General features: G+C 37.8%; 1 protein-coding gene across 1 annotated transcript in view; it reads left to right on the top strand.

Annotated features, from left to right (window-relative positions):
- Positions 1-14,431, top strand: part of IL1RAPL1 (interleukin 1 receptor accessory protein like 1) — a 702,885-nt gene that overhangs the window by 529,349 nt on the left and 159,105 nt on the right. The window lies entirely within an intron of this gene.

Raw genomic sequence — 14,431 nt, 5'->3', positions numbered from 1 at the left:
CCTTTCCAGGAAAGAAATGTTACATTTGAGTATGGTGTTCAGAAGTGCAATGTCTGCCTTGAAACCAGGAAAATAAAAGTCACATATTAAAGATGGTGGAATAAGAAGGAGCCTAGGGTCTCAATGGCATCAATGAGCTGCTTGATGATGAGCAGCCCTGAACTATCTACTCTCAAACCGTGTGTTATGTGAGGAGATACCACAGTAGTAGCTGAAAGTGATAGTAGAAAATATAGATTATCCAAATCACTTCTATACATGTAATCAAATTTTATCTCACTGAATTTAGCCTTTTGTTGTTTCCCAAAGGCCAAATTAGAGAAATTCCTTAAATAGCATGTATCACAAATATCTTGACTAGAATAAACCCAGGAAACCAACTAATCATGCTCTTGGTGCCTAAGCAGAGATGATGGCCATTTATATGAATAAAGCTTTGCAGGCACAACTGCCACGTGAACCATCACAAGCTTCACAAATCAGCAGTCCAGTTTGAGCCCACGTCAGGCTTACTGAAACACTGACTACAGCTTAAGCGAGCAAACAACAGTTAATTATATTTTATCACGTAAACTGATCCTGAGATAGGTCTGAAAACATTACCATGCACGAACAGGGTTGTATGACATCAAGGAAATGAAGATTTATTTAAGGATACTTTGTTTAACAATAATATTTGAGCCCCATAACAGTCAAATAGTAAGCAGATGGTATTCTTTTACTTGGTTAAAAGCACATTGCTTAGAAAATAGAACTTTTGACTACATGCAACCAGATGATAAAAGATGTTAGCTGGAGGGAAATTTGTTCTCTAACAATACATAAAAGTACCTTTAAAATACACCATTATGGCACAGAGAAACTATTTTTAGTTTAGTATTACAAACTCCTCAACTACTTTTATACCACAGTTTCATTCCATTTGCCTCTCAACTCTTCCTACTGGGGCTTCTGCAGTCTGTTGAGGGTTTCCATTACCTTTAAAAAACAAAACAAACAATCGTTTTTCAAAAGACATTAATGTTGTCAGTATATAATTATTTATGATATTAAGCATTCAATATGTTACTGAATGTAATGCACACACAGACTACCTCCTCATTGGGATAAACTAACATTCCCACAATGGTAAAAAAAAAAAAAAAAAAGCTATTAAAAGAAAGACTTTTAAAAAGTTCTCCAGTATAAATATGATCTTAGGTAAAGTTGGGACAAAGAGGTCCCTGTGAGACATTTTACCAAAATAGTTCTGCTAAAGGTAAGATTCTGCTATATTTGGAATCTGATTTCCATCAAAATAGCTCATAATTGTCTAATTTCCTACAGGTAAAATAGAAATGGAAGGATGAATCTAGATAAACATGCAGGGGCTTTTGTCCATGCTCATTTACAAAGTTGGGCTTCCCTGGTGGCTCAGATGGTAAAGAATTCAGCTGCCAGTGCAGGAGACCCAGGTTTGATCCCTGGGTCCGGAAGATCCCCTGGGGAAGGAAATGACAACCCACTCCGGTATTCTTACCTGAGAAATCCCATGGACAGGGGAGCCTGGCAGCTATAGTCCATGGGGTTGTAAAAGAGCCGGACGTGACTGAAACGAGTACACAACAAACAAATTCATAATGTTAAAAGTGCTAATATAAGCTGCTTCATGGTACATGGATAGTTTATTCTCCTCAGGAATGCCAACCATTAACATCCTATATCACAAGAGAAAGACGAAGTGTTCAGGATTCAATAATATACTGGGGAATTTGTCACTAATAGATGTATGTAAAAATCAAAGACAGTGACTTTAAAATGTTTATATTTCTATTTTTAGCAGTGTAATCCTTTCTTGAAACCAGAGCTACAGAGAAGCCAGTGCAGAATACAGATAAAAACAGAGCTTATTGTAAAGCAGAGCTGGCATTTAAAGTCTGGCCTTCTTAGCTCACACATCCCCTGAGCAGGCTCCTGAGACACCTCTGGAGAAGTATTAGAATCCATCATAAGGTCCCAAAGACATTTGAGACACTAGTGTTTTCTCCTCTATCCCTAATCATTGTACCTATTTTAGCTTCCCCGTGGGGATGATTTACGTGGCCAAGAACTGGGCAGAAGGATCCCTCTCCTGGGAAACAGGAAGAGTCCTGATTTCTAAACTGCACTTCCTATTGTCTCTCTAGTCCTCTTAAGATATCTGATTAGTGGTATACAGGGGGTGTCTTAGGGTTCTTTGGAATTTGCTAATTGGAAGTTCCAACTCACACTTACTGTTTTCATAGCTGTATAAAGTTGATACTGCTATCAGATGACTACACAATAGAGATCTTTTTGAAAATATTGATTTACTTATTTGGATGTGCCAGATCTTAGTTGAGACCTGCAAATTCTTAGTTGCAGCATGTGGCATCTAGTTCCCTGACCAGGGATTGAACCCAGGCCCCTTGCATTGGGAGCATGGAGTCTTAGCCACTGGTCTACCAGCGAAGTCACCCCAAAATGGAGATCTTTTTGCCTTCTTTTTTTCCCCTGTTACTTTTTCTCATGTATCATATAGCACTGGATACTCTTGTAGTCAGTGTGTACATTGTACACATACATGTGTGTTTCCTGACTTGAAGTTTAAAACCCTCCAGTTAGCTTTGGGCCAATTCTGAGAAGTCCACAGAGCTAATATTAGTATTGCTTTAAAACCTTGCTGTTGAAACCTGTAAAAACAGAGTGAACTTTAGAAATGGAGTGACTGTGCTATTTTGTTCTGTTGCCCGAAGTCCTTTAAGCAGAGAGACTGGCCTCTGTGGGAAACATAAGGAACCACATGAGATGTGACACTGTCACAGATGCTGTTTTCCTGTAAACTGCCTGAAAACCACTTCTTATATTTCAAGCCACCTGGAGTCCCCGTTTATGCCTTTACTTCAGATTGAATACACACCTTCATTTTTTCTAGTTAACACTTGGGCTTCTCTTGGATACATTAGGCTTTTTGTACCATACCAACAGTATACACGTAGACTCTCATGTATTGGGGTGTATTCAGTTAGAGTTAGGTGGCAAACAATGCGATTGTGTGGAGAGAGAACGTGATATGGCTGCAAGGGGGAGTGGGGATCTGCCCAACTTGACCTGTGACTTTTGATAAAGGGACACAACCAAAGAATGTTCAGCAGAGAGCTGGGAAAATAAATGCCTTGACCCCATTCTGTCCCACTCTTCTGCTGGCGCTGCCCATTGGTCATACCCAAACTAAAGCTGAAGTCATCTTCTGGGGCAGGTAAAGAAAGTTTGAAAAGTAGAGTAGTAAACGGGGGTGGGGGGAGGGAAAAACTAGCATTCTTGTAAATGCCTTTTCTGTCTAAACCTTCTTATCTGGAAATGTGTGTGTGTGTGTGTGTGTGCAGGCTCAGTCGTGTCCAACTCTTTGCGACCCCATTGACTGTAATCTGCCAGGTTCCTCTGTCCATGGGATTCTCCAGAAAAGAAAACTTGAGTGGGTCGCCATTTCCTCCTCCAGGGGATCTTCCCAACCCAGGGATCAAACCCATGTTTCCCGTGCCTCCTGCTTTGGCAGGTGGATTCTTTATCACTGAGCCATCTGAGCTTCCCTAATATCAATAACAAAAGCTATTATTTATCTCAAATTTGCCATATTCCAGTTTCTATAGTAAATATTCTATAGGCACTATTTAAAATCTGAGTACTATTTTTCTTCTCATTTTACCTACAAAGAGTGTGTAAATTACAGAGTTTTTCAAGAACTTAAATACAAGTAAATATGAGTCAGGTCTTGAACCTAAGTAGGACTCTAAAACTCATGCTTTTCATTAATTTTTATGTAGTCTCTGATTGGTACCCCAGTTGCATTCTCAGTCAGCTGAGAATGGTTTTCTCAGTTGGAATTCTTGAAATCTTAGACTGCATTGGACAATCCCTTCCTTTATTTTTTTATTTTTTATTAAGTTTTATTGAAGTATAATTGATGAACAATCTTTTTAACATATAAGTTTGAAACTGTAGAGCTCCATATTGTCACTTAATTGTGACAACATTAATAAGAAAACCTTAAAGCTTTTCTTTTTTGTAGGAGGATGATATAACATACAGAAGTTTGGGGAGAAGACTAAATAAATCCAGTAGTATCCATAGATCTAAGCACTTAGCAGTTAAAAAGATGAATGGGTGACCATCCAGAAATTGAAAAATCCTTACCTCTTATTCATGCAGGCAAATAGTAATGTAACCAACCTGATATTGCCCCATTAGTAATCAATTATTTCTCTCTGAGTCAGGTACCATAGAGAATGAATTTCAAAGTCACATCCTTACTTAGAACATTAGTTTATTTTCCCCAGGTTACTTACAAAACACCACTTATTTATGACAAATGTTGATCATGACACAACCCACGTCATTAGCATGACATTTAAGAGTCTAGTTTAAAGCTCTTTCTATTCAAATGGCTAGGACTAGAGCTATATAGAAAATTAATTTAACTTTTTAATATGTGAAATTATTTTCTGCAGCAATAATGGCTTTCTTTTCAAAAGGGGAAGTTTTGTTATCTAAAGACACTCATTTTTCTGAACTAGAATGGACATAATCCTATATGTTAGACATTTTATTGTTAGCACTCTAGCTTTCTATTGAATTAGACTGAAAGATAGGTTGGCTCTCAATGGGACTTCATTTTCTGGTGAGAGCAAGTTGACATTGATCTGAATTATCTTGTATGCTTGTTGAATACGCCATCTAAGCTTCCAGCAATGTGTGTGCGCGTAACATATAAATATCAGAGTGAGGGGAAATTTGCCTTAGTTGTCTTCCAAATCCTAGCTTACAATCATTCATATAGAAGCCAAAAAATGAAGCCTAAGATTTCAGTTTTCTTATATTTATTATTCTTATATTTAACATCATTTAAAATAACAATCTGGATACTTACTCTCCTGTCTTATTTATCAGTTTGTTTGAAATCATGTAAATATGATTGTCAAGAAAATGCATTTAATTATTACTGTCTCTAAATAAATTCAGATTAAAACACATGTGGTCAGTATTTGCAGAAAATTATTGCATGTAGCAAGCATGTAAATATTGTAATGTTAAAGAACTAATAGAATTAATTAACAGGGAAGGTTTATCCTGTGTAAATCAAAGAATATCAAGAAATTATTGACAGTAGAGAAATGTATATATCTGTAATTTATATAAAAGACTTGAAATTTTTCAAACTTCTTTTGTCTTCATGTTTAAAATATATTTTTTTCTTTTTATGTCTGCATAGTATCATTTAGATATTCTGAAGGTTAATCTGGAAAAAATCTTCTTCCTGAATAGAATTTCCTGTTAATTTATTGTGTTATAAATCAGAACTTACATTATTGAAAATGAGATGGACTACTCATTATTTATTCCACATATATTTTTTCAGTACCGACAATGTGCCTGACATTGTACTGGACAGTGGGAAGACAAAGATTAGATTTTATTCAACTTGGCAGCTTCCATAGTGTCTAAAACATTGTTTTAAGCTACTGGTATTCTGTAAATATTTGTTGAAAGAATGAAGACAAGGTCCTTGACTCTGGGGAATTACACACGCAGATAATGACAATGGTGTACTAGAGAAGAAGGATAGTTCTGATACTTGCAGAGCTCAGAACTTCTGGTTGGAAGCAAGGGAAAATTTCCATGAAGGGGAGATATTATGACTTGACATTTAAAAGATGGGTAGGAATTTGTTATGTGGATATGGTAATAGGAGATAGTGTGGTCAAAGGCACAGCTTCAGAAAAGATCAAGTATGCATTTTTAATATTTATTTGACTGCACTGGGCCTTAGTGCAGCATGTGGGATCTGGTTCCCTGACCAGGGGTGGAATCCGGGCTCCCTGCATTGGGAGTATGGAGTCTTAGCCACTGGACCAACAGGGAAATGCTTAAGTGAGCATTTTTGAAAAAAGAAGTGCAAACAAGTTTGGCTGGACGAAGTCCCATGATGAAGGCAACACGTTTGGAAAGGTTGTTGATGTTTTCAGATGCAAGCTGAGAAGGTTGAACTTTATTTGGGAGTCACTGGAGGCTTTCGAGCATAAGCATGGGAAGACTGAACCAGCCGTCATGAAGATGAATCTAGCTGCAGTGTACAGGATGAGTTGTCGCAACAGGAGATGAAAATGAGGAAATCCACTATGAGATGAATGTCCTTGTTCAGGTGGAAAGTAATAATAGTCTGAGTGGCCAAACAGTGTTCCTACATTTGAGAATGATTTTGTTTCTCCAAAGTGCTTCAGACTTTTTCGAAGAGATTTCAAAAAGTTTCAAGTGTGAAGCCACCTGTGTTACTCTAAAATAGAAACATACTTTGTAAAGCTACTTCATTTACTCACTTCTTTAGGATATCAGGCATTCTAAAATGTGCAAAACACTGGAACACAGTTATAAATCTGAACTTTTTGAGAGTCTCCATTGGAGACTATCTTAGACCTTCACCAAGCATCTATTTAAATTTCTAAATACAATTTAATGAACCATATTACATTGATTACTATAATATATGAGATTAGAATAAACTAATCAGAAGGTGGCTGTAAGCTATCAAGAAGCATAGACCATTCTGTATGGGCAGAGAAACACCTGAATAAATTCTGATGCTATTAGTGTTCAGTTTCAGTTCAGTTCATTCTCCTTCCCTGGTGGCTCAGGTGGTAAAGCATCTGCCTACAATGTGGGAGACCCTGGTTCAATCCCTGGGTCGGGAAGATCTCCTGGAGAAGGAAATGGAGACCCACTCCAGTATTCTTGAATGAAAAATCCCATGGACAGACAAACCTGGTAGGCTACAGTCCATGGGGTCGCAAAGAGTCAGACATGACTGAGTGACTTCACTTCACTTCAGTCTCTCAGTTGTGTCTGACTCTTTGTGACCCCATGGACTGCAGCATGACAGGCCTTCCTGTCCATCACCAACTCCTTAAGCTTGCTCAAACTCATGTCCATCGAGTCAGTGATGCCATCCAACCATCTCATCCTCTGTTGTCCCCTTCTCACACCTTCAATCTTTCCCAGCATCAGGGTCTTTTCAAATGAGTCAGTTCGTCACATCAGGTGGCCGAAGTATTGGAGTTTCAGCTTCAACATCAGTCCTTTCAGTGAATATTCAGGACTGATTTCCTTTAGGATGGACTGGTTGGATCTCCTTGCTGTCCAAGGGACTCTCAAGAGTCTTCTCCAACACCACAGTTCAAAAGCATCAATTCTTCTGCGCTCAGCTTTCTTCACAGTCCAGCTCTCACATCCATACATGACTACTGGAAAAACCATAGCTTTGACTAGGTGGATCTTTGTTGGCAAAGTAATGTCTCTGCTTTTTAATATGCTGTCTAGGTTGGTCACAGCTTTTCTTCCAAGGAGCAAGTGTCTTTTAATTTCATGGCTGTAGTCACCATCTGCAGTGATTTTGGAGCTCAAAAAAATAAAGTCTCTCACTGTTTCCATTGTTTCCCTATCTATTTGTCATGAAGTGATGGGACCAGATGCCATGATTTTAGTTTTCTGAATGTTGAATTTTAAGCCAACTTTTTCACTCTCCTCTTTCACTTTCATCAAGAGGCTCTTTAGTTCTTCTTCGCTTTCTGCCATAAGGGTGGTGTCATCTGCATATCTGAGGTTGTTGATATTTTTCCCAGCAATCTTGATTCCAGCTTGTATTAGTGTACTTTGGTAAATAATATTCAGAGTGATAGTAGTTATCACAAAGTACTTAAAATGTTTATCACAAGTTCTTTTTAAGAAAGCTAGAATATTCTCTTTGAGGGAACTGAAGTTGTATATCTTGTTTTCACTTCATAACCAAGACCAATGTCTTGAAGAGTGAAAATTGAAGTTGGAGAGGCAAATAAGACTGTCTATAAAATCATCCCTTTTTAAAAGGTCTGAGTCTTAAAAATATATTCCAGCCTCCTGGAAAACATATTTCCAACATAGAACTTAAAACAATGATGGATATTGAGGTGTCGTGACTCCATATTCATGGAAGCATTGTTTCTCCATGCAAATGCCTTAATGTATCATTTGAAATTTAAAAATTCAGGAATTTGATTTCATTCACTGTCATTTAAGTTCTCTTATTTGATTTTTTCTTCCCTCTGAAGAACAGCTGCTCTAAAGTACAGTCAATATTTCTCCCATGGTGATAGCTGCATGCATGCATGCTAAGTCACTTCAATTGTGTCCGACTCTTTGGGACTCTATGGCCCATAGCCTGCCAGGCTCCTCTGTCCATAGGATTCTTCAGGCAAGAATATTGGAGTGGGTTGCCATGCCCTGCTCCAGGGGATCTTCCCGACTCAGGGATCGAACCCAGGTCTCTTAAGTCTCTTATATTAGCAGGCAGGGGTTCTTTAACACTAGCGCCACCTAGTCCTACTCAAAAATTTGATATTGGTAAAATTTGTTGTGGAAGGGTGTGTGAGTGTGTGTATGTGTGTGTGTGTGTGTACTCAGCCTTCCTTCTTTTTCTCACTTCCGCAGATAACCAATATCCTTATGACTTTCATCAGTTCTCAAACCTTAAAATACATACATATCACCAGAAGCAATTCTGAAAAATATGTATTCCTGGTCCTACACTCCCTGGAGATTCAGATTCCATAATGTGGGAAACCTGAGACTCTGCATTTTTTTTAAATGCAGCTCTGTTTTTATTAATTTATTTTTTACCGTATTGGATCTTCATTGCTGCATGGGCTTTTCTCTACTTGCTGCGAGTAGCAGCTACTCTAGTTGCGATGTGCAGGCATTTCATTGTGGTGCCTTCTCTTGTTGCAGAGCACCGTCTATGGAGATCACAGGCTTCAGTAGTTGCAGCTCCCCAGCTCTAGAGCTCAGGCTCAATAGTTGTGGTGGCTTAGTTGCTCCACGGCATGTGGGATCTTCCCAGATCAAGGATAGAACCTGTGCCTCCTGCATTGGCAAGTGGATTCTTTACCACTAAGCCACCAGGGAAGCCTGGGGATGCTACATTTTGAATACCCCACTAGGTAATTCTGAGGCAGGGGTAACTTAAGTTTTCTGTAAGTGGCTACAACTTAAGCCCTCTGTCTCTTTTCTTTTGTTGGGTGTCATGGTCCTGATTTTCAATAGCTACTATCAATTGCTTAGGACTTCCCTGGTGGCTCAGTGGTAGAGAACCTGCCTGCTAATGCAGGAGACGCCAGTTCAATCCCTGGGTTGGGAAGCTCCCCTGGAGAAGAAAATCACAACCCGCTCCAGTATTCTTACCTGGAGAATCCCATGGACAGAGGACCCTCGTGAGCTACAGTCCACGGGATTGCAAGAGTCGGAGACAACTGGGTGACTAAGCACATCAATTATTTAAATCAATTAATGAGTAAAGTCAAGCACTGTAGATAGCCAGGAAATCTCTACTGAGTCAGAAAAATGATGTTCCCATATAGAGTCCAATCATTATTAGCATCACCCACCTTGAGAACTGCAGTTTTACATTGTCAATCCCTAGATGTTTTATAGTAAGTTAAATGACCTGATTTATACTAGGTGCTGAGATGTTTCCAAAGAGAGATCACTTCCAAGGGTAGTTCCTTTTATGCATTTAATTACATTTGGGTTCCAATCCAATTCAAAATCATGTCTACAAAGGTTGGCATTTAGTCAGCTAAACACTTGAACGCTTCTTTGTTCCTGAGGAAGAAAGTACAAGACTAATTTCTGTTCAGGTAATTGCAGGTGCAGGTTATGTTTGCAGTCTTGAAAAAGGAAGTGTCTCAGTGAAGGGAAATTAAATGAGAGGGTTAAGTGCATGACCTGGAAAGGATATTTGAATCAGTTGTGATTTTCTGTCCTGGTTTAGAACTCATCTTTCCTTTGAGGTGGGACCACATTACCAGCTGTGTTCCACTTAACAGGAGCAAGTTGGATACTGGAGGAAGACAAAAGATAGAAAAAACTAGCCAATTACAGTTGGCTTTTAAAGATCTATGCAATAAAGGGATAAATAAAAACACATTATGAAAAAAATAATGGAATGCTTCCCCATCCACTAAAGACAATGACACTCTTTTGCTACACAATAGATTCTAATTAGTTATCTATTTTATATATACCACTATAATAACATAGTATATTAAAGTAGTTCAAATAGTGCATAGTGTATAGTATTATATGTGTGGTAGATTCACTTTGAGGATAATAAAGCTAAAAGTTTAGTTCCCTCACTTATATGTACCTCTTCTGAGGCCCTCTATTGAATTTTGTATATGAAATGTCATATTCTTTCTTTTTAAAAAATACCCTAAAATGTATGAGCCCCAGACCTTACATAACGTGAACCTAGCCCTGATCTTAGCTACCATTTGCTTATCTCTGGGATAAATGATTCCAAAGGCAACAAGATGTTGCAAAGGCCCAAAGGCCAGAAGAAGACATTGTAACTGGAGGAAAGTCCATGAGAGGCAAAGAGAGTGAGTGCAGAGGTGAGTCAGAGGTGACCAAGGGTAGATCATGAGCTGAGGGATATGGGAAAACACTGGAAGTTTTGAGAACAGGGGAGATATGAATTGATTCATGTTTTAATAGGCCACTCTGACTAATGTTTAGAAAATAGATCATTGGGTGGGATAGGATTAGAAGCTGAAGTCCCATGAAGAGGCAACAAATTAGGAAGGAGATAATGGTGCCCAAGGCTAAGGTGAAAGTGGTAGGTGTTGATAATTTCTGAATATATTTTGATAATGGAACAAACAGGATTTGCTGACAGAATGTGTATGTGAGAGAGCTGTTACTGAAGATTGGCAAGTTTGGATCTGATTATGTGACTGAGAATCAGGATTGGACATGTATGTGAAATGGAAATCAGGTGTTTGTTGTGAGATGCCCATTTTTATCTGTAAGATTATGGCTTTTTCATTCCAGGCTATATATATATATATATATATATATATATATATATATCTTGATGGACATTTTTCAGAATCACTATAATTAAATTACTTTATAGTCATATGCATGTTATAAAATTCTATCCAGTATGCACCATATAGGCTCTTTGGAGCTATAACACGGATGATATTATGGCAAGTTAATTTTTGAAATAGGATAGAAGTAGCTTTCTTCTAATAAAGCCTATATTACATATATCATTACCTGTTGACTTTTTAGGAGCATCTAAAACATTCTTTATTGCTTTTCCATCTAACACAGTGTTTGAAGTCCATCTTACCAGCTTCAACACATTCTATTTTGTTTGAATTTAGTTCTTCCACCTTGCACAGGCTTTAAGTTTTGCCATGGGCATGGGATGTTTAAAGATACTATGTCTGAAAGAGCTAAGTTTATTTTTATTTAAGAAAATACTTATTAAATGATATGGTCATTGATCCCAGAGTTCCAAGCATTAGCTGTTCTCTACACAGAGAAATATCCATTGAGTTTTTTTTTTCTTTTTCTTTAATTAAAAATACTAAATATGTCAAACTTGTAAAAGATAAAAAGAAGGATTTAAAGAATAGGCTTATATCTTCTCATTTCTTGTGGCCTTTATCAATTTACCCTCCATAGCACTATCATGAGTCCTTCCCTTTTATGTCCCATGATATGGAAGATTTCAATTTAAAATATCTTATCTACCTAGATAATACTATCCATATTATTAAAAGTATTTTATTCTGTTAGACTCTAAGGCCCTGGGGAGAAGGTTCATGTTCACTCATCTTCAGTAATCTACTGCCTGCCTCTGTGCTTGACCGCTGTGCTGTGCTGTGCTTACTTGCTCACTCATGTCCAACTCTGCCACCCCACACCTTCTTGACCACAGTAGGTGCTAAAGATGTTACATGAATAAAATTTTTAATTATTTGTATTGAGAATGAGCTCTTTGTAGCATTTTATTTTTGTCTAAAGGAGACCTCGTATCCATAAGGCAGTGACTACCAAACAGCTTAAGAATGGATGGTGTGTTAAAGGCATGTGACTTCAAATTCCAAGTCTACCCATTTTTGGTTTTATTAATTTGTCTGAACTTTATTTCTGAAATGGAATTAATAGTATTTGTCCTACTTCACAGTGTTGTAGTCAGAATTGAGTAAAATACTATATAGAAAAACATGATCTAGAAAGTACCAAAGATTGTGTCTGGACCAATCTAATCTGGAAGAATTTTTATTGACAGTGTCTAATCCTTATTCTGAGAATAATGTACTTTGCTATAGTTTCCAAACATTGTGCATAGCAGTGGCAAAATGGACTTTCAAAAACTGCATTTTCCTTAATATAATTTACAAAGGTTCAGTCATTTAACTTCAATTCCCATTACAATATAAGAGTCTTTTTAGGCTAAATTAGCTGTCTTTTGAGATTCATATGTGGAAAATAATCCAGTACAGGAAGGCTTACTGAAAAAGTCCTCTGACATTTGATTTTGAATTTGACATTTCAATTCAATTATTCTGAACTTAGGGTTTGTTAAACCAATGAATAAATTTGAGGGATAAAATATCCCTGTACCTTTGCATATCATTCATAACCTCTTAGACATTAGCCAGAATTAGAAAAAGAAATAATCTAATCATCTACCCTGCCTTAAACTGAAATAGAATAGTTGACACATTTAAACAATAATGATGAGAATAAGTGACACTGATAAAAGTTTCACTGAGTCATTATGAAGCCCACCATAGTTCTATTGGGTGATCATATGCAAATTTCCATATAATTCAACACTTTATCCTAATTATGGGCTTCCCAGTTGACTCAGTGGTAAAGCATCCACCTGCCAATGCAGGAGACTCAAGAGATATGGGTTCAATCCCTGAGTCAGGAAGATCCCCTGGAGGAGGAAATGGCAACCCACTGCAGTAGTCTTGCCTGGGAAATCCCATGGACAGAGGAGCCTGGCAGCTACAGTCCATATGGGGTCTCAAGGAGTCAGACACAACTTAGCGACTAAACAACATCCTAATTATACTAATATTTCAAATAATATTTATTCTTTACATGTACTTTCTTATTTTCCCATCCTTCAACAAGTATTGATTCCCCATTAACCAACTCTCAGACTCTTTGAAGAGACAGTTGAATGGGGTTGACCCAGTGAATACAGATTCTAAAGAGCAGAAGCTGGGAGCTCCTTATGTCCATACCTCTACTTCTCAAGTAGCAGAGAGACTAAATCATATTCAGAAGAATTTCAGGCTACAAGGCTAGAAACGTCCTTTAGCCATTTGCATTCTCAAAGCAAGGACAATATGAATCAGGCTTTAGGAGATGGGTTTTGAAAGTGGGCCTGAGAGCCAGTGAAGAATGGAATAAGATATAATGCTTCTAAATTAGAATTCATGAGAAAAATTAGAGACAATGTCTCTGGAGACTGAGGACCCTGTTGCTCTTATTCACTATTGTAATTTCCATGGGTAGTACATGGAACATAAATATTTATTGGCTTGCAAAATGCTGTTGTTCAATTGCGTTTGTACATGCTCCTGCTAAGATGTCATGTGAGCAAACCAGATACAATGAGTAGACTAAGGAAAGGAAGAACAAACTGCTAAAAACAAAAAGGTGAATAAGGTGTAGTTCTTGCCCTCCAATTCTAGGGAATTAATCTCCCATGGAGCTCAGCTTAGAGAAGCAGTACTTCTCTAAGAATGTAAGAAGCAGCACTTACATTTTCTGAAAGAGAAGGGTCTCAAAGGATAAATAGAAACTGCTGCTGCTGCTAAGGCGCTTCAGTCGTGTCCGACTCTGTGCGACCCCATAGACGGCAGCCCACCAGGCTCCCCCATCCCTGGGATTCTCCAGGCAAGAACACTGGAGTGGGTTGCCATTTCCTTCTCCAGTGCATGAAAGTGAAAAGTGAAAGTGAAGTCGCTCAGTCGTGTCCGACTCTACCAGAAGACAAAAAAAAAAAAAGGAATGAAATCCCAGGAAGAAGCAAAAGGATGTGCAAAATCTTTGGGCTGTACAAAATGGCAGGTTATTTGGAAGATGTCTTACAATTTAATATGAACGTGATGACAAATGACAGTAGGAAAATAGACACGAACCAGATTATGAGGCATCTTCAATACTGTGTGAAGGAATTTGGAGTTTGTTAAGACTAAGCCTCAAATAGTTCTAGTTTAGGTATGACCCAAATATTTTACTCTTTTTAGAGGGAAATTTAGTTTTGTAGTAAAAGTATTAAACTGACCTAAAGGAGCATACTTTTAAGTCTTGAAAGTGGAGAGCCTTTAGTTCTAAGGAAGAAAGAAAGTATATACTTTGTCAGAAACAGTGATAAAACAGTCACCTTTCCCCTCCCTTTCCAACATTATCTACTTAAAAATCTTTTATCTCAGCCTCCAGGGATATTATGTTCCAATATGTGTGCCCTCTAGTTTTATTTTATGAGTATTAATAACCTCGTGTGTATTTCTGATTATGATTAATATAC

The sequence above is a fragment of the Bos javanicus genome, chromosome X (assembly GCF_032452875.1).
Source record: "Bos javanicus breed banteng chromosome X, ARS-OSU_banteng_1.0, whole genome shotgun sequence".
NCBI lineage: Eukaryota > Metazoa > Chordata > Mammalia > Artiodactyla > Bovidae > Bos > Bos javanicus.
The sequence above is the reverse complement of the archived record's forward strand: the minus strand, read 5'-3'. Positions and strand labels throughout refer to the sequence as shown.